This window comes from Pleurodeles waltl, chromosome 10, assembly GCF_031143425.1.
Source record: "Pleurodeles waltl isolate 20211129_DDA chromosome 10, aPleWal1.hap1.20221129, whole genome shotgun sequence".
In the NCBI taxonomy this organism is placed as follows: domain Eukaryota; kingdom Metazoa; phylum Chordata; class Amphibia; order Caudata; family Salamandridae; genus Pleurodeles; species Pleurodeles waltl.
Window position 1 is genome coordinate 251944601 of NC_090449.1, and position 21578 is coordinate 251966178.

Here is a 21578-nt window from a genome sequence, read left to right on the forward strand (position 1 = left end):
TAATCTCTACAAGTTTGTGGCCTTTTTCTGTTGCAGGCACCTGGCCCACCCACACAAGTGAGGTATCATTTTTATTGGGAGACTTGGGGGAACGCTGGGTGGAAGGAAATTTGTGGCTCCTCTCAGATTCCAGAACTTTCTGTCACTGAAATTTGAGGAAAATGTGTTTTTTTAGCGAAATTTTGAGGTTTGCAAAGGATTCTGGGTAACAGAGCCTGGTGAGAGCCCCACAAGTCACCCCATCTTGGATTCCCCTAGGTCTCAAGTTTTTAAAAATGCACAGGTTTGGTAGGTTTCCCTAGGTGTCGGCCGAGCTAGAGGCCAAAATCTACAGGTAGGCACTTTGCAAAAAACACCTCTGTTTTCTGTAGAAAAATGGTATGTGTCCACGTTGTGTTTTGGGGCATTTCCTGTCACGGGCGCTAGGCCTACCCACACAAGTGAGGTATCATTTGTATCGGGAGACTTGGGGGAACATAGAATAGCAAAACAAGTGTTATTGCACCTTGTCTTTCTCTACATTTTTTCCTTCCAAATATAAGAGAGTGTGTAAAAAACACGTCTATTTGAGAAATGCCCTGTAATTCACATGCTAGTATGGGCACCCCGGAATTCAGAGATGTGCAAATAACCACTGCTCCTCAACACCTTATCTCGTGCCCATTTTGGAAATACAAAGGTTTTCTTGATAGCTATTTTTCACTCTTTATATTTCAGCAATTGAATTGCTGTATACCCGGTATAGAATGAAAACCCACTACAGGGTGCAGCTCATTTATTGGCTCTGGGTACCTAGGGTTCTTGATGTACCTACAAGCCCTATATATCCCCGCAACCAGAAGAGTCCAGCAGACGTAACGGTATATTGCTTTCAAATATCTGACATTGCTAGAAAAAGTTACAGAGTAAAACGTAGAGAAAAATTGCTGTTTTTATCACCTCAATTTCATTTTTTTTTTTTTTCAGTTGTTATTTTCTGTAGGAAACCCTTGTAGGATCTACACAAATTACCCCTTACTGAATTCAGAATGTTGTCTACTTTTCAGAAATGTTTAGGTTTCTGGGATCCAGCATGGGTTTCACGCCCATTTCTGTCACTGACTAGAAGGAGGCTGAAAGCACAAAAAATCGTAAAAATGGGGTATGTCCCAGTAAAATGCCAAAATTGTGTTGAAAATTGGGGTTTTCTGATTCAAGTCTGCCTGTTCCTGAAAGCTGGGAAACTGGTGATTTTAGCACCGCAAACCCTTTGTTGATGCCATTTTCAGGGGAAAAAGCACAAGCCTTCTTCTGCAGCCCTTTTTCCCCATTTTTTTAAAAATAACCGAAATTTTCACTGTATTTTGGCTAATTTCTTGGTCTCCTTCAGGGGAACCCACAAAGTCCGGGTACCCTAGGATGTTGGGAAAAAAGGACACAAATTTGGCGTGGGTAGCTTATGTGGACAAAAAGTTATGAGGGCCTAAGCGAGAAATATTCCAAATAGGTAAAAAAAAATAAAGCCTGGCACAGGAGGGGGAAAAGGCCTGGCAGCGAAGGGGTTTCAAGGATATGCACGCACCACCTTACGCTCGAAGTTGAGAACCAAAGGTTGCGAAGTAGGATGTCTTCATGTAAACACTTGTATGAGTTTACTTCTTACTTACATTTAAAACACTTTTTTATCAGATTAAAGAGTGCCTGGTTAATTTTTACAGAGTTATTTGGTGTTTCTGCTTTTTTTTTCCTTCTAACCCGCTAGCTGGTATGTTTAACTAGCCTAAAAGCACAGAATTGTCTATTTTGCAAATTGTTAACAATGGATGATTCTATGGTGACATATTCCCCCATCTGGCTGTGCGTGATGTGAGCCGCCTGCACCTCCGCGGTGCAGGGGGGTCCCCAGCCCTTCAGGGGCCCCTTAAGACAGGCCTCTCTCTATTCAGCAGCCAGTGGCCTATGAACAGCTGTAAAACGTGAGATTCCGGGGACCTTCGTCGTATTCAGCGGGGCGTGGGGGAGGTTATTTGTCATTACGCCAATGCCTGCCTCTGCCATTATGAAGGCTAAGGAGGATGTTGCCTCGAGGTAAAACTCCACTTGCACGAGAACAGTACCAGCATAGGCGCCAGTTTGTTTGAAGGGGGGACATTTGAGCCTCTTCCTGCCTGAAGCTAAGCGGGGCAACGCCCCCTCTGGAAAATAAGTGTGGGGACTGCGTTCACTCTCGTCTGCTAGACTTCTACCCTGTGGGTAGCCACTTTTCCAAGGGAAACATTGTTTTTGAATTAAGAGGCTGCAAAGGGCCGAACAAAGAAAATAATATATGTGGTCGTTTGTAGCATGACTTTTCTGCCTTTTCTTTACTTATTAGTCAGGGGTCGTTAACACAGCTACAGAACACATAACAAAGTGCCTTCTATTTGTACTTGCTGTTTGCAGTATGTGCTGATAATTTCCAAAAAATACCGGCTTTAGTTGATTTTGCAAATTTTTGTACTGGCTGGGACATTAAAATGCAGATGGTGTCGGCAAAAAAATCGGCCAGGTAGAAACCCTACTGCCCTGGCGTGTGTACAACCACTGTCACTGAGCAGGAACGGACGGGCAGCACCACGGGCGTATTTGTGTTGAGTCACACACAAGGAAAAGGTAAGCAGGGTGTGAACTACCATGAAAAATCCTCGCAAGTTAGAGGGTTTGGTGTCCTCGCTAGAGAAAGCTAAGCAGGGAATTCATCTACATACACAATTGTCACAAGTTACTGGCAATCAACTAACATTTAGGAGCAAAAACTATGTAAATCAGTAGCCTGAGAAAACGCAGGAAACATGTGAGCTCAGGAACTCTGCAAGACTAGGCTCGTGAAGTAAAAACTGTGCACATCCCTACCTCACCCTTTAGTCACAGGCAGCAGCAATGCAAGCTTCTTTCACATACACACAAACATCTGACACAGAAAGATGACATTTATGCAGGAGACACACTGAAAACAGATGATGCACCATCAAGAAAGGCAGACAGAGGCAGGCTTCATACAGAGTTGTCTCGGGACAGGAAGAGCCAGGGCAACTCTCTCTCACTCTCTCTCTCTCTCTCCACCCCCCCCCCCCCCCATACCGCTCCGTACAGGTGCGGCATGTGGAAAGGCACTGCCAGATGCATTCACACATTTATAATAGGTCTTGGCAACATTTCTAATTATGTTGGAGTAATCAAAGACATTTAGGTAATTTTGTGTTATTCTTGTAATGTGAAATTACTGAAATTTATGAGATTATACCTACTCGCGTAATTTAGAGTAATTTGGTGCAAAAATGCCTAGTGTGGATTATTTTTTTCCTCCCAATTCACATTCACACATAGCGCCTTTCAGAGGGTCCGTACTGGAAAGACGTTTTAGGTTTAGGCCCTGAAGAAGCTGGTTAGTAATCTTCCTCTTGGTGAGATTATGAGCCAGATGTGACTGATTAGCTCACACTGCATGGCATTTTGGTACACGCAGTCCAGCATTCATGGAGGGGGGAGTACCTGCGTGCCAATGAAAGGGAGCAATGAATATAAGACTGGCCAGTCATCTCACATCAGACAAGAGACGGCTCGTGTAACATGAGCGACGGCTCAAAACTTTACTGTAAGTGTGCCTACTGCTCTACTGCAATAGCAACCTATAGCAGCCAAGTTGTGGCATCACAATTCCTGTAGCCAGTGCCAACACTCTGCGAACAGGTCGGTCACTCAGCAGAATTAGAGCTGCCACTTAAAAATAAAGATTTGCAATAAATTACTAACTTTACACTGACAAGTTTAATTTCAAAGTGTGGATTAGACAAGTATTCATAAAACTGCACTTAAATTATCTCTTGCATAACAAGGATCAAGAGACCAAGGATTTAGAATGGTTGGCGCGTGATATTGTGGCCATACGGTGTAAGAAATAAGATACTCTCACCATATGAAACAAGCATTGGCAAAGCCAATAGGTCTTGCCTATACAGGAGCTATTGGCTCTGGTAATGTACTTTAGCCATTTTGTTCACCAGCTTTGCTGCTGTTCAGCATGGCTACAAGTTAGTGGCTTAGAGGAGACTAGCGTGGAGTGTCAGAGTTGAATGGCAAAGAGTGGAGTAGAGTGGAGTGGCACGGAGTGCTATGTTTTTGAGTGGCATAGTGTGGAGTCACACAGCATGGCATTCACTGGAGTGGCATGGAGTAGAGTGGAATGGTGTAGAGTGCATTGGTGTAGAGTATAGTGACATAGAGTGCAGTGGCATTGAATTCAACGGCATACAATGTAGCGTCAGAATGCCATAGGTTAGAGTGGTGCATATTAGAGTGCAGTGGTGCAGAGTGGAGTGGTGCGGAGTGGTAGAGTGGAGTGCTGCAGAGTGGAGTGGCACAAAGTAGAGTGTCGTAGATTGCAGTGGCCTAGAGCGCAGTAGCGTAGAGTAGGTGGCATAGAGTAGTGCAGAGTAGAGTGGTGTAGAGTTGAGTGATGCAGAGGGCAGTGGTGCAGAGCCGAGTGGCGTAGAGTGCGGAATAGATTCAAGTGGCATAGAGTGCAGTAGCACAGAGTTGTGCAGAGTAGAGTAGCATAAAGTGGAGTGGCACAGAGTGATTCTGAGTAGAGTGGCATAGAGAGGTACTGAGTAGAGCACAGTGGCATAGAATGAAGTGGCACAGAGTGCAGTGGTGTAGAGTGGAGTAGTGCAGAGTGGCGTAGATTTCAGTGGCAGAGAGTGTAGTGTTGCAAGTAGAGTGTCAGAGGGCAGTGGTGAAGAGTGGAGTAGAGTGCCTTAGATAGCAGCTGCATATAGTATAGTGATGCAGAGTAGAGTGCAGTACAAAAGAGTTCAGTGACACAGAGCGCACTTGTGTGCAGTGCACTGACGTAGAGTGCAGTTGTTATGAGTAGAGTGGCATTGAGTGCATGGCATAGAATGGAGTGGGGCAGAGTGCAGTAGAGTGGCATAGAGTTCACCTGTATAGAATAGATTGTTTCAGAGTAGAGTGAAGTGGCGTAGGTTGGAGTGGTGCAGGGTAAAGTGCAGTTGCATAAAGTGGCATAGAGTGTAATGGCACAGAGTAAAGTGGTGGAGAGTGCAGTGGTGCAGAATAGATTAGTGTGGCATATTGTGGATAAGTGTAGAGGGCAGGGGCACAGAGTTGAGTGTTACAGAGTAAAGTGCATTGGCATAGAGTGTATTAACATAGAGTGCAGTGGCGTAGAGGGCAGAGGTGGAGAGTGGCATAGAGTACAGTGGCATAGAGTGGAGTTGTGCACAGTGGATGGGTGTAGCCTAGACTGGAGTGGTGTATAGTGCAGTGGCGAAGATTGCACTCTTGTAGACTAGAGTGGCAAAGAGTGCATTGGCACAGAGTAGAGTGGTCAGGGTAAGTAGAGAGGCATAGAGTGAAGTGGCGTATAGTGCAGTGACATAGAGTGGAGTGGTACAGAGTGCAGTGATGAGGAGTGGTGTAAAGTGGAGTGGTGCAGAATAGAGTGCAGTATTGTGCAGTGGTGCAGGGTAGGGTGCAGTGGCATTGAGTGGAGTATGCATTGTGTGGCAGCACACTACCATTACAGACAACACATTTTCATTGAAATGACCATTGCTTTTGCACAGGCATACAGTTTACTATTAAAATTATACAGTGAACAGATGAAAATGTGTGGAAAGCTCAACACCTAGTTTGTTGATTCATTTGGATCATAGCAAAGTATTTGTTTCCAACACACTTCAGAAATAATAAAAAAAGTTTGACATTTGTCCGTTCATAATTCTGATTTATTCTGAAATACTTAAACAGTTCATTTGAATGTTGTATGTTAGAAAAAAAACTCTTTCCCACCAGCAGTATCCATCAAGATTGTCACATAAATCCTCTCTCTTTGAAGTCAGAGGAAGACTCTCACTTTGAAGTCAGAGAAAGAAAAGTAAACAAGCGCCCTTGGAAGACAGCACCTGGCATTTTACCTCAGTCTTTGAGTGCACAGCAAATCTAATGAGCCTGGTAGGCTGCAACCTAGGAATCCAATTTGCTAATATTGTAAATTTATGTGATCTCATGAAGGAACTCAGCCTTGGGCCTTGACCTTTCTACACAACCTCAGAACTGCTTAGTGGCTTCAAATGTCCTTGTCAATTATGGTAGTGAGTACTTTAACTCATATATAACGACACCCTTAAGGCCCCCTATAAGACAGAGGCTTATCCGGTTTGAATGCTCAGAAAATCTAAATGCAATTAAAATCAAAACGGCTTGGATTAAACACTCTGGCCCTTCCCACACACACAGCCTACATACCCAGTCGGGTTCCTATCTAGTAGTGTGCGTATTTTGTCTTGTGGGTTTTTTCCAGCGACCACACACCTCGCACAAGAAAGTCTCACAGGACAAGCAAAAGACAGGTTCAAGCAGAAAATGTCTCTTCGCAAGACATATCCAGTGTGAGCAAATCACCCACGTGTCCCACAATAGGTTTTTATGTGGGGTATGCTTTTGCTATGGGAAATGTTACGTAAAACTGGGTAATGACCAATTTAAAAAAATGTCATGAATTTCACGTAATACGAAATGTACACACACATTGTGCAATCGCCAGGCCTACACAGTTGGGTGAGAGAGGACGCTGGTTACACCCAGCAGACTGTGAGATACCGATTTCTAAAGCCAGTAAACCATCGAAAGCGATGCCAGAAACGTACCATTGCTGGAGCACGTCGATGGAATATTTTACTCCTCAGCAAGGAAGTTATGTTACGTTATGCTAATTACGTCTCAAGAGCGCGCGGCGCCACAAGTGGTTTCTTGGCAGCGATTCACAGGAGGGCGTTGGAGGCAAGGGAGTGGGCTGGGCCCCTTGTGCTACATGAGGCGACGATGAGTGAACAGGACTTTGTGCTCACTGTCATGATACATCTGCGAGGCGCTGCACCACGACTGCAAGCTGAACTGCGGATTTATTTTGAATTTTTATAACAATAAGACACAATAACGTGTTTTCTTGTTATAACGTGATCATTATAGAATTAGGTGGAACCGAGAAAGAATAGAGGCAAAAGGGGAGGAAGCCATTGCCTCAGTGACAATTCGTGCCTGAAAACATATTTTGTCTCTTAACTCCTTCACGGAAGCACTTGTGCCCATCACTGTTTCCCCATCAGTGTGCACTGCCAAGTGAGGTCACATCATAATGTGACCCACGTGACAGTGGCCAATCGGAGCATGCCTTATCAATATGTGCCCCTTCAGAGAGTGACCTCATCGCATCGTGTCTCCGTCATCCTCTGTTCCATCAAAGGGTCCCCTTTTTAGTAACCCTGTACGAAGTCTGCACCCATCTTTGCACCAAGGATTTGGAACAACATCCCTGTATCCATCAGGACCAACCCAACGCTGCTCCAATTTAGGAAAGAGCTGACGACTCATCTCTTTAAAGAACACAAAGTCACAATGTGTTAGCCATCCACAAATCAGCTTTCTCTCTTATTACTAATTAACTTTAAGCTTGCCTTTGACCAGGTACAGTGTTCCACTGCCTGTTCCACTTCCTTTGGACTATGTCGCACTATAGAACCTATATTCATACATCAGAGTGTGCCCAATCAGTGTTTACTCATCAATATTTGCTCCTTTAGGACGTGGCCTCTTCAGAGCATGGCTCCACGAGCCTGCGTCCCACCGCAGTGTTCCTCTATCAGTGTGCCTCATTAGAGTGCGTGCCATCAGTGTGCCCCGGAGTCTGACACATAAGATTATACCCCATCGGAGTGTGCTCATCAATATAAGCCCCTCCAGATAGTGACCTCATCCCCGAGTGTTCTCTACTAGTGATACTCATCAGTGTGCCACCATCAGTGCCCCCAATCAAGTGAACACCCATCAATGCATGCCCCATCAGACTGTTCTCCATAAGTGTAAGCCCATCTAAATGTGCCCAACAGAAGCATATGCCCATCAAGAGAGACACATCTGAGACCTCCTTGGAGTGTTCAACCTCTGAGTCTTACCCTGTAAATGTGGGTTCCATTTGGGTTCCCTTGCTTAAGTCTGGAGAATGGGCCCTTCCCATTTCTCCCACGAACAGAGAGCTCCATTCACCATCAGAGTTCTCCATCTGTATGGCGCCCTTTAAGGGGCGAGGCTCTCTGCTAAGTGCAAAGCACACTGTAAACTGCTTGCATTTGTGTTTTTAACCTATGCCTGGCATGTCCCCGCCATGCCTTCCTCAGTAGCTCAATACCTGCACCCCTTCTAGGGCCCTCTTCTCAGCTTCTAACCACCTCCACACAGTCCCCAAAAGTGTGTGTCTCTTCAATGTTCCAAGTCCTCGTCCTATTGATCCTTTACACATTAGAAAAACCCTCCCCTTCACAAGGAAATGCCTCCTGCTCTACTGAATCTGGTAGTATTCAAAAAGGCTTTTTCATGGTAATTCACCTCAGTGCACATTTAACCCTGGATTTGGTTAAATATGTTTTTTTCCAAAATAATTGCACATTAAAAATGCCTTGGCATAAACGGTATATGCAAATTCACATGATGAAACATACTATTTATTACTATTATTGGGGAAGGGAAGGTGTATGTTGTAAGGTGTATTAAGGTACAGCATTGCATTTCCGTGTTTTAGTAAATCGTAAACCTCAAGAATGAAGGATCATTGGTTTGTAAACGTGACCAGAATACTGAGATGGCACCGAAGGACCATATTCCACAGTGCTATGTATGTACCTTTAAACTATAAGTTTATTTTGTAGTAATTAACTTGAAAGCGCTGTTTTCTTCGAAGAGCAGCTAACAAAAGTCACTTGTTTGAATTTGAAGGTTACAGTTTTATTTGCCTTTTATGAATAAATTGTTGCTAAAACAATAGACAATGGCAAGGGCAAGTAGATTTATGTGATTCTGTAGAGGCAGTGTTTATAACATAATTCCACAGTTATTGCATCTTTCTCTTCATTTGCCATGTTTGCCACATAATTTGCTGATTTTGCAAAAATATTGATTTTAGCTCCTATGGATGACGTATACTGCCAGAGAATGTGCTGCATGTGGATGTGTAGTGGTCTTGTCTTTGAGAATCACAAAAGTGCCCAATGCCTTTCAGCACCTAACAAGCTGCCACAATCCAGTTAAATTGTCAATTGTTGATTCCTTGTAATGCCTTCAGCACAAATAAATTAATGATCAGAAATAACACAGACCGAATCTCCAGGAGTGTCCCATGACTCAAAAGAGAACAAGAAGATCTTCGTCAGACAAGTATAGACCCTGAAGAAGCACTTAGATAACCACAAAATGTGTGTTGGCTGTTGTTAGGTGTATTGCTTGAGGACCAGACTGCTGCAGATGTACTGACTTAAGTCTAAAAAGATGGACATGTTCCTGCTTATCTTTAGGAGCAGCGTGCCATTTCGAATCAGGTTATAATAGCGTCTGATAAGAGTATGGAATGAGAATCGTATAGTCTAATCAAGTTCTGAAGATGTATTGATAATGTAAAGATAGGACACCTAATTTGTAAACAATGTGAATTAAGGATTGTAAAGGTCCATTAAGGTTAATTTTTGTAATGTGCAATGACCTGGTAATAAGGCATATAAAGGCTATTTTGAAAGAGTTTATGATTGTTTGTTATAACACATTATTTCCCAAACCATAATAGCATTTTCAAAAACTTTTGAGCCAGAGGGGTAACTGGCTCTGTGGGTGAAGACTTCTGATATCCTTGTATACAGTTCTTGTCAAGTGACAACCCAGGACCAGTGTGCGCTAGAACACAACCATTTAAGCTCCCAGCCACAGCACTATACCACAATTCTTGGGAATGAGAATTTTGATGTTATTTCTATTAGTTGTAGGTCAAAGGCTTTTAGAAACAGGGAAACACCAGCCATGGACTGTTTCCAGTTTTAAAGCCTAAAGACTGTGAGGGGTTGTGACTGGTGAGGTGGGTCAGGGTCAGTCGGACTTTGAATTCCTTTTAGGGGTGTCAAGAGTTAGCAGATTTTTCGTTGTCTTTCCTTTTGGTAGCCCTGGCACAGCCCTTTTTACCCGAGTTCTCAGAAGTCACGAAGACAGTGGCAGGAACAGAAAGTAAACAGGGCTCTAACAGACATGTTCTGTTTGTATAATGTCTAATCTTTTGAGTTCTCCTAACCCCTCAAAAGAACACTGAAGGGTTAGAATTAGAACAAGTGGTCAACCCCATGAGCTGCCGGCTTTGCAACTGGGGAAGCATGGGCCAGAGTTTCAACGAACTGGCGCATTGTGGTGCTGTGACAAAATAGGCAGTGCTGCGCTGCGTTCTGAAACTTAGGAATGCACTGTATTTAGAAAAATATGGCGCACCTCTGTATTTCCCCTAGTGCTGGTGCTAAACTTTGCTGCCAGCCCCAACGCAGCATCCTTGCACCAAAGTGCAAGGGTGTCTGTATTGAAGGGAATGATCTACAATGGTGATTTGGCACTTCTGTGTGTGCTGCAGAATGCAGCACACAAGGAAAAAGCCAAAACGAGGAGAAATAAAAGTATTTCTTTTTGTTGCGCCATGTGGCGTGAGATTTTGGTGCTGCCTTTACGATTCCTTGTAAATCTGCGGCAGCATCAAAAGAAATGGGCGTTGCATGCGTATGCCCACAGCAACACCCATTGCATGACCCTCAGCCGCAGAAAACTGCAAAGGGGGGGCATATTTACAAGGCGGCGTTAAGCCACAAAAAGTGGCTTGGTGCTGCCTTGATTATATATGGCACTAGGGGGCTTGTAAATATGCCACCAGGTTCGAGACCTGATCTTGACTATGGGCAAATCTCTTATTCTCCGCAAGCCTAAAGAATGTGTCATGGAATCTGGTGCTCGTGCACAGCGCTCTAAATCTCATGGACAAAGTTCGCGCTATTTAAAACTGCAAAAAAAAGTCATCACGTATCCAAGGGTCCTTTACGTTTGGCATGTTGGTGGACAGACATCCTTGGGGGAAATGCAGGCACTGCTGCTGTGCTGTACTTCAGAAACCCCGCAGACACGGAGGTACGCTTCTCTGTGGAGGCGCGAGGGTGTGCGCGCGCTGACGATGGTTGCATTGGGCCCAGCCTCCTCAAACTAGTATTTTAACCCTTTCTGAAACTGAATAGGGAATTGAATCAGCTGACTGTATGCCATTTATGTAGTTAAAATATGGGATTGCAAATGGGCAAAATCCGTTCTCTCCGTCTGTGGCTGCTTGGCAGAGGCCCAAACACTGAGACGGAATCAATCTACTCAGTTTTTCGCCGCGTGCATAATGTAAGACTCTGCTCCAGTATTTTTCCCTGTGGATACAGAATAATAATAATGATCTTTCATATAGCGTTAACTCATCCGGGTCTCAAAGCCCCGATAACAGATGTTACTATGGAAGCGTGGCTGCATTTTGGATTAGCAGCCTCGGAGAAATCCGGGATTCCCATTGGAACCGTGTAAACTGCTTAAGCGCCTGATGGCGCCCACATCGGATGCTCAGGTGAGACCAATACCCCATGACCTCGGAGGCAACGCCCCCTGCCGGCAGTGATAACAACCAGGGCAGAAATAGAAGAAAGTACTCAGGCGTCTCCATGCCCTTCAAGGAGAGTCCCCATAGGTCAGAAAGGTCTGAGCAGAGGTATAAGCCACTCGCCCAGTTCTATTTGAATGGTGCCCCCAATGTGATCTTAAGGTTTTTGGTGGCCCAGGCAAGACATATTTTGAAGGGCCCTGTTCGGAGCAGTTGAATTTTATAACCCATTTCCTGCTACTTCAAATCCCATGATGCAAAACAGTATTAAGCTCTATCTAAAAGACTGAGACTCAGTAATAGAACTGAACTATGGAGAAAGCTCTGTTTTACGGGGGTCCCCTTGGAATGTGGGTACCCAGGACAATGTCCCACTCACCCATGCCATAAAACGCCTCTGGTTACCCTTCTGACTGGTAATAACAAAGGCACAGACAGAATGAATTTCCCTCGTTTTTCCCCAGTACTGCTTTGTGGTCCCCCTAGAAGTAGAAGTAGGAACAGCAGTAGGGACAGACGGAATTACCCCTCCATCGTTGGGAGAAGTGTGAGGGTGACGTGCCAGCAGCAAGTAGCAAAAAACACAAGGATATGCCACCTCTTTCTTCCCCCTCCCCAATGGCCTGTGTCAGTGGTGTCCCCAGGAGAAAGAAGTATTAATCAAAACAGAACAAAATGCGGTGGCCCTACCCTACCATGAAATCCGAGTGTAGCGTAACTTGCGCAAGTAGTGACATCTGGGAAGAGGGTGGGAGGAAATCTCTCCATGTACGTCAGAGGCCACTGAAGCAATATTTGTAGCAGAGACACTTGCACTTGACAACTGAATAGTGATGCCCCCTGCAGTCAGTGGCAAAGGTCGGACGAGAAGCAGTGTGGCTCCTCGCTATTGAGATAGCCCAATTGAAAGTAGTCTTCCCTACAGCTGTAAGCATGGACACAGACACAAAGAAATGTCATCACCACATCACATCTGCACTTACTAAACTCCAATGGCTCCCACTACAAGCCCTCTGCACTTTCAATCTGCCTGCATTATTTATATTCAAAGCTTTATAACACCAAACATCCCCATCAGCAGAGAAATATATTAATACTGCCAGGCAGACAGGCAGATGGAGACACCAGCACAGCACCAGAATCTCCAACTGGAATAAACAAAGCCCCCAGCCCAAGCCAATACTTTTCAGATTTTGCTCTGAAGGTCTGGAGTGACATCCCCTTAAGTATCATAGATGGCCAACACTTCATGTCCCTCAAAAAACAACAGAAAACCACCTACACTTGACCACATCCTGATGGACTTCTGTACACGCTTTCAACAATGTCTTTGCCACCCGTAGGGTCCACATACTGGCAGTGCTTAATTTGTAAATAAAAACGTGCTGGTGCCCAAAGCCCTCCTCTTAAATACGCGGCTGCTGCAATTAAATGTGCAAGCACAGAATACTGAGGCAGCGGAATCTTAAAGCCATCTCAGGCCTCTTTAATCCATTTACAGTCACTCCTTGCCCCTTCAGCTCACTCTTGCAGCATTGTGCTTTCTCCCTTTGTGACGCTTTTTCTTTTTTCTCTTCCTTTGTCTATCCCATATGGGTCTTTTGCTCGCAATAAATGCTTAAGGCAGAAAATTAAGCACCGGCCCTCAAAAATGAGTGTCGGTGTTCGGCACCGGAAACAACAAGCACAAATTAAGCACTGCATACCAGTTGCACGCTACTGAAATTCACCCACTAGGATTATACACCAATTGTACTTACCATGCACCACCACCACTTACGATTTTCCTGATTGTGCTCCACACTTAATCTGCTCTTACATCCACAACCGCGCCATATGTGCATACTATTTTTTTCTCATCTCTCAAATGAAATTATAAATTTGTTGTAATTAATGAGCTCTATTTTAATGGAAAGAACTCCATACATTTGTGGATATGTCCACGTTGTGGAAAAAATCCATATAAATAAGTACCCGCTCTGAACAGGGCCACTGGAATTATGAGATTCTGCACCAGCAGCATTTTCTGCATAATTATGGATTTTCTGCATTTGTCACATAATCCATCATGATCTGCATAATCTTCAGATTTTACCAAAAAATTGTTTCTGGCTCAAACGGATCAAAAATTACTGAAAATATGGTGACACCTACCCATCCCACCAATAGTGGAAAGCCTTTTGCAAAAGTTTACTTTCAATTGCTTATTGTTGTATTTGGGTGTCAAACTGGTTACTAATAAAATGAATTATTTGTCCGGTGTTACCATGTGTAAATAAGAAAAAATGATGTTATACCATCACAAAAAATGCTGCATTATGCTGCATAATTTATCTTTTCTTGCAACCTATTTAGTTAACCCTTCTGCATAATTTGTTCGTCCCTGTCACCTATTTGCAGTGGTCCTGCCTTTGCCCCACTGAAGGAGGTACACCTTGCACATAAAGGAAACAAGCAAAATAAAGATTGGAGAGAACACCTCTCACATAGGACGCATCTGTCCTCGCAAATTTCATTATAAATTAGCACATGTATGGGTTTTCAAACAGAGTCAACAGAAAACACAGAGAGCAAGTTTTCATCTCTTCCAGGGCCCGTTAGATAACACCTCAGTTTTGTTAACGCAAACGATGCTGTGTAAAAGTTGCATTAATTTTTTTATCACATCATTGTCTTTGTTTTCTATCGTGGTGAACGCTGTCTATTAACTCATTCTGTGCTCCGCAGTCGATGCCAAATTATAGTCCTACTTCTAATTTTGTAAACATTTCGGTTTTTGGTTTCCAAGGCCTGGTCACTATAACCACAAAGTGTCACAACCCCGGGCAGTCAGTGAGGCAATTAAAAAGAGCAGAGAAGGAAGCCCCCCACTCCAGGGATTCTTCAAGGGAGGGTATGGCCTTGGTTTTAGTCACCTGGAGCCCTTTCCACGCTTTGTAATTAATATCTTCATCCGCTCCCCAGCGTGGTGTGGCTGGGACACCAGCCATCCATCTCGCTGCTCCGGATCTGTCAGGCCGCCAGCCGCCCCTGGTTCCACCATCTCACGGTAAAAATAGCGAATCGTCTTCTGCGCCCGCCTCTTGTGGCGCTGCTTTGTCACTCGTCTGCCACTTGACTGTGCCAAGTACCCGCCGTTGGCTCTGATAAGACTTTCCAACAGTGGCCCCAGACGCCGTGCGAGAGCCCTCGCCTTCAACGCCATGCACATTTCTTACTGGGCCCCTTACTGATAGGAAGGGTCACTGGAATTTTGTGGCAAGGGAGGACCAAATTAAGCTGCAGGCTTGTGTAATTTACAAGGTAAGTTAAGGCAAATTTTGCAGCACAATGCAGAACAGTTTCTGATAGTCTTACTTCATTATTTTGTCGTTTCTACACATTAACACTGTTTCGGCAACTGTTTCACCTCATTAATACATGTTAGTACCCAAAGCCAACAATAAGCAATTGCAGTATGAACTGCTACTTTGCGAAGGGCCTTTCACTGCCCATGGACCCAAGTCACTTCCTTTTTAGTAACTTTTGATCTGCTTGAGCTACAAATTGTTTTGTTAAAATCTGCAGATTATGGAACAAATGATGGATTATGGGGCAAAAACAGCAAATCCATAATTATGCAGAAAACGCCATAACCATTTAATCCTATAATGCCAGTGGCCCTTCTAATAGGTGACGACTAAACACTGCAAAATGGCAAGTCTATTTCAATTACAGACCCAATTATAGGCAGGTACCACCCCTTCTAGCACACACTCGCTCCATCCGGCCCCTGCCCATGCACAGTAGGCTGCATCAGGGCAAGCCCTTGCCCCACACAAACAGATCAGGCCTTACATAGAGAACAGCTTCCCACTAGCAGAAGCAAAGCTTCCCTCAAGCATGTATCAGGTACAGCACAGGCAGCAGCAGAGCAAGTATCATAGGCACATCGAATGTCGATCTCGTGAGCACAAGCGGAGCGAGTTCCCCTAGGACCCATAGTAGTCAGAGCCCATCTTGGCTCAGATAACGCCCTGGGCGGCACCAAATTTGGCACCTTGGATGATCCAGCTGAGGGGGGGGGGGCATTATGTGTTCACACGTCAGAGCCTCACTGATTACACAGGAGCAGTGACTGTATTCTGAACACCAATATCGGTTGTGAGCACCATCTCAAATGAATTAGCTGCAGCACACTTCCCTACACTGGTGCCAAGGGGTAAGGGTAAGGTGCTTGGAGTAGCTGGTAGGGAGTGAGATAAAGATGGATGGGGGTAGGGACACGAGTAGGTGTTAAAACTGGTGTATGTTGCCTGTACGAAAACTTAAAAGGAGTATAAGCTAAATATCTGGATCCAAGTCAGAGCAGGGATTAAGTGGGCCCGGCCCCCCTGGATCTCCGATCTGTTAGTAATTAAAAATGGACATTGAAACGAGTCCCTATTGGGCCCTATGTGCATGTCCTTAACTGTACTGGGAAATAACACTGATTAATTTCTGAACATATAATGTAAAAAAAAGTTAGGGTATTCCACGTCAGTGATTTAGTCGGGTGGCATATCATAGGGATCACAAAAATGTAGTGTATGTATTTTAGTCATACCCTTAATTACATAGGTCACACCCCTTTGAGAGAAACGGCACCATCACTTTTTGTTTAATCCCACCTAAAGCCATGGGTCAGAAGAAGATTGCTTTGTGACTTTTAATGTAGACAGCTCTGCACGCCTCTGTGCATGTTGACACCCCGACAGTGGGTCCAGCTTCCCATGCCAACTGGCCATCTCTAATGAATGTATAGCATGGGCAACAAATGGCAAGCAACTTTAACGTGCAAAAAGGGTACAATAAGGCAGTTTCCAGAATCTACTACACGTTTCCTGCCTTCCATCAGATTAAACAGATGTGAGAGCGATAAGAAACGTTTCATTAAATTGGATAATAGCGACACCTGTTACTTGCAGGGCTTAGAGACGGCAAAACTTCGGTACATAACCCTGTACATGAAACAAGTCGTTATGGGGTCCGGATAAAGAATGTCTACGAGCGATGGGAGGAGTACAGTCGCCAGTGCCCATCCAGTGCTTGGCCTCTTTGGCCAATATCAGCAACCACCAATGCACCTAATCAATGCTCACAAACATGAAGATTAGTGATGCACACCTATAGTTATCTTATGGGTCTTCGTATAGCGCACATCTACCATCAGTGTGGCCTCTTAATGCTGGGACACATAACTTCTATGAAATGTATGCCTCAGACAGCGCCCAGAAGACTTTCAACCCAGTCCGAACTCATAGAGCTCGATAACGATCAACAAACAACCCCTATTAGATACCAGCAGAGCTCAAAAGCAACCATCACACTAACTTAAAGATGTCTATGAGGTCCCAACAGAACTGTCATCCACACCGTCTGAACGGGGGCCACACACTATTTTCGTCCAATTGTGCCTGAGTACCCCGTGGGCGCTATATTTTTGCATTCAACATGTCCCTTCTTTTATAACAGGTGCGTGTGCTCAGTGAGAGAAACTAAAATACAGAAGTGCATGTACTGGCCGTTTGCTATTGTAGGTGCCCAGTCCTTGTGGACAGTGGGCCCGAGGCAGCGCATCTGCTAGAGGGCTACAAACGAACCTCAGCAATGCACGCCCCTACGTTCGGGCTCACGTTCACATGCCCCCTGCTGACCTCCGTCGGGATTGGAAAACTCGGAAAAGGCGCAGGCCGCAGGGGTGAGCATGTAAACACGAAGGGCGGAAGGGCTGCGTGCTGCTTCACTGGCGCGAGGACACCTGGCGCGCGATGCGTTTCACGGCAGAACATTGACTGCCAAAGCAAGACGGGTCTCAACCACCACAGACATCTGTACCATAACAAGAGACCCGGGTCTCGCTCTAATGGGTCTAAGCGACAGAGGTCTGATCCAGGGACCGTCACAACAAGGGGCCCGATAGTACCTTGAGGCCCTTCACCTGAGTCAAACGGAGAGGCACTCGCTCACAAGGAAAACACGGACCTCAGCGTGGCTAACCCTCAAAACAGGAAAAACTGTCACGGTGGGCGAAGGCAGGCTGTGGGTATCGGGTTGCAGTTTGCTGAGAACTAGGAGACGGAAATAGGGAGGGTCTTTTTAAACCAAACATTTTCTGAGGACCCTGTTTACTCGGCCTGCTAAGAGCAACTTCAATTTCAGAGTGCTTTAATGTGTTATTCTAAATGTGATCCAGCCACAGGCCTCTGTAAATTGATTTTTTAGTAATTTGTTTCGAAGTGCTTTGTTTTATAACATGCTCTAGCCCAGATAACACATCACAATCTACTGGGTGAAGCCAGGATGGTGTGATTGAGAAAAAAACTTGCAAACGAGTGACCCTTCCGCTTTCTCTTGTTTCATAATGGAATCAGTCATGATTCCTACGGTTGTGGTTTAGAGATAGGCTACTGCTTTTCACGCCAGCCTTGCATCAGAGGTACCTCTTTCTCAATTTTTACTGCAAGACATAGGACGTACATCTCTCACACCGGCCCTCACAACATGGGATGTGAATATCACACACAGGCCATCGCAACATGGCAAGTGAATCTCAAATAGGGGACCTCTTATTGTGAGGCGTCAGTCTCACTCAGGGGCCTCTCAGCTTGGGATGTGATCCAGGGTCCGTCGCAACATGGGACCCGATACACACGGATCCTCACAGCATTATACATGAATTTCACAGGAATTGTGAGATGTGAATCTTATAGGGAGCCCTCACAACATGGGACGTGATTCTCAAAAAGGACAATCTCAACATGGGGTGTGAATCTCAAACAGGACCCTTCATAACATGTATCTGTATCTCTCGCAGACGTACTCTTACAACATGGCCGTGGGTCTCACACAAGAACCTGAGAACACGAGTTGTGAATCTCACTCACGGGGCATTATTACATGGAATGTGACTCTAACAATGAGTCGTTCTCACAACAAGGGATGTGTGTTTCAAACAGGCCCCTGCAGCATGGAATGTGAACATCAGACAATGGGGCTCTCTACATTGGACGTGAATCTCACACAGGGGTGTTGCCATATCATGGGACGTTAGTCTCATAAAGAGGTCCTCACAACATTTAAATTGTATATCACACATGGGTGCCCTCATCACATGGGACGTGAATCTCACACTGGGATGTTCTCGCAACATAATCATGAATGTCACACAGGGACCCATACATATCGGATGTGAATCTTCTAAATGGTGCCTTCATGTGATATGTGACTCTCACACATGAGTGTTCGCACAAAATAAGATGTGAATCTCCCACTGTTGCTCAGAATCAGAGATGTGCACTTCGGATATTAACACGAAGGTAAACACACGCATACGCACGAGGTATTGTTCTCGTCCTGATGAACCCCTCACACATACAGCACCGGGCTCTCACCACAGAGGCCCATCACAAAGGATAGATCTCTCCTTGAGATGCCTTCACATGTCCTCAAAGGCCTTCACATACAGGATGAGACTGTAAAGATCCCTCACACATAGGAAGGGGTTATCAAAGGCCACCATCGCACAGACTGCATGATGGTGTCACCGTGGGGCGGATTGGGGGGTACCTGTGTGTTACCCCTCACACAGGATGCTCTTCTCATACGCAGGATGAGCTCACTCACCTGGGTCCCTCGTACACACGACCCCCTCCCCCTCACGTCTACCCCAGGTCCCTGTCAGGCCAGGTGCACACTGTCCTCCAGGCTCGATCCTATTTATATCCGCTGTCGCTGCCTGAGGGGTCTTACCTGAGAGGGGTGTCCGCTTGCCTCAGAGGTTCAGCTTCTCAGCGCTCCCCGCAGGGGCTCCGCAGCCGCCGTCTCTTTGTTCTCGGGGCCATCCTCATCCGGGCTGGAGGGCGCCGGGTGGGGGGGGGGGTGGGGGGGGGGGGGTCGGATTGATGCCCCCCCGCGCTGCTGATCGCCTTAGCCTCGGAAGAGGGACCCTCTTTTCCGTGAACACGGTGGGTGGAGATGTGGGGATGACCTTCCTGTACACGGGTTGGGGTCTCTTTGAATTGGGGGTATAGGGGAGGTCGCAGTTTTCAAGGCGGGAGTACTGGTTTCTGGGGGTGCGCGGGTCCGAATCTTTCCCCTTGCGTGAGAGCCTCCGCTCCCTGTCCTCGGCTGCGAGTCTGCGGTCCCCCCAGCCCGGGCCGGGGCAGCAGAGGAAGCAGCGGTGCCGATCTCCCCTGGCAGCAGCCCCCTCTCCGGGTCAGCTCTCTCCCAGTGCCCTCTCTACCCTGGACAGCTCCCGCCCTCCTCCCTCCTTTGTGTGTGTTTTGTCTCTGCTCCTCCAGCGCGGTTCAATCCCATTCAGTCTGGGCCGGCCCTTTCGCCGCCGCTGGGTCCTAGCACCCGCTTTGTTCAAGTCTATAATGGATGCTGGGAGGTTTTCTAGGTCAAAATAGGTCCTAGCCACCCACATTCGACCCTTACCAGCATCCTAGTCCAGCAGTAATTATCTATATAGGCCGCCCCAATCCCCTCTGCAAACTGAAGGAAACATTTTTTGAGAAACATACCTGAACGATACAAAGCTGGTTCCAGATCCACGGATCAATAAAATACACGATGTTCAATAACACATGAACCTGCTCATTCATTCTAATTCAGGTACCAAACAACAAGGAAATCTAAACGATCCCTTTATTCCCAATGACGACCAACTCCTACCCGTCTATGGTACCTGACTATATTGGTCAATTTAAGGCTGGTACCTCACTCGGTGTCATCATGTGCACTATTTCCAATCATGGGTTTTTGCGTGACAAACTATTGCATACTGGGTGTTTCAGTCTTGGATGGCTTCTATTGTAATTGTAATAGTATTTATAAAGGCCTTACTAGCTGACGAGGCGTTGAAGTGCTTTTCGGCGAGCAGCGCACTACTCCGGAACTCAAGAGGAATTAGTGGTGGATTAGTATAGGGAAATATGAATTCAGTTTTTGTATTTTTTTATGAGTTAATTTGAGCAGAGGATCTGTGAGTTTATTAGTTGGATTGAGTAGAGTAATGGAGGGATGGGGGCAGAATCGAGAAGTGTTAATTGGGAGTTTATATTAATAGGATGAGGCTTGGAATGAGTAAAGGAGAGATGGAGGAGGGAAGAGTCTGTGGAAGGGATTAGGGAGATCATAGTAAGAGGAGGGGTTTTGGATGAGTCAAGGTGAGATAAATGAGGGAGAATTTACTAGGGTTGTTTGGGAGATCATGGTAGTAAAGTGAGGTTTGGGTGAGCTAGATATGGAAGAGGAGGGAAGAGCTTAGGCAGGGTTATTTTGGAGATGAAAGCAGTAGAATGGGTTTGGGATGAGTTAGAGTGGGGATGAAGGATAGATTGATAGAGACATGACATATGGTGATGGGTAGACAGTAAAGCTTACAAGAGAGTAAATGTATACATATACATTTTTAATCGTGAGTAAATATACATTTGGTAAACAGGTTTAAAGAGTATGTGTGTAATTTATTGTTATGACACAGTAGCGATACATATTTCCTAAAGTACTATACATATCTAGAATATACATTTATTCAAATAAAAATATTTATCAACACAGGCATACGCAGTCCATTGCTGTTTGAGTATGGTGGTCATGAAGGAAAGAGCCAAATCTTGAGTAGCCTCCCGAAGACAAGATAGTTATCCATGGATCTTATATTTGGGGGTAATGAATTCCATAGTTTGGCTGCTTGAACAGAGAAAGATGTACCACCTATAGTATTTACTACTGAATAAGTGACCACAACCACAGTTATCTTGCAGGCACTAGGGCCATGATTTGGATGGCGCAGCAGGTGCAGTGGCACAAGGGGCCGAAAGCTCTAGGAAACCAATCGAGCACCGATTTTTACTATATGTTACCAATGAACAAGCGGTCACAAGCACAGTCAATCACCTTGCAGGCACTAGGGGACCACAATTTGAATGGTGAAGCAGGTGCAAGTGGCACAGGGGCCAAAAACATTCGAGGAAACCCACTGAACGATTATTGCTATACTTTACTACTAAACAAGCAGTCAGGAGTG

The 21578-nt window shown here is 45.4% G+C and overlaps 1 protein-coding gene across 2 annotated transcripts in view; it reads right to left on the reverse strand.

Moving 5' to 3' along the window:
- Positions 1-21578, reverse strand: part of SBK1 (SH3 domain binding kinase 1) — a 401362-nt gene that overhangs the window by 95251 nt on the left and 284533 nt on the right. The window contains exon 1 of one of the 2 annotated variants that reach the window (XM_069210340.1): positions 19295-19868. The exons of the other annotated variant lie outside the window; for it this stretch is intronic. The gene's annotated coding sequence lies outside the window, so the exon portion shown is untranslated. Of the gene's footprint in view, positions 1-19294; positions 19869-21578 lie in introns of those variants that run through there. 2 annotated transcript variants of the gene reach the window in all.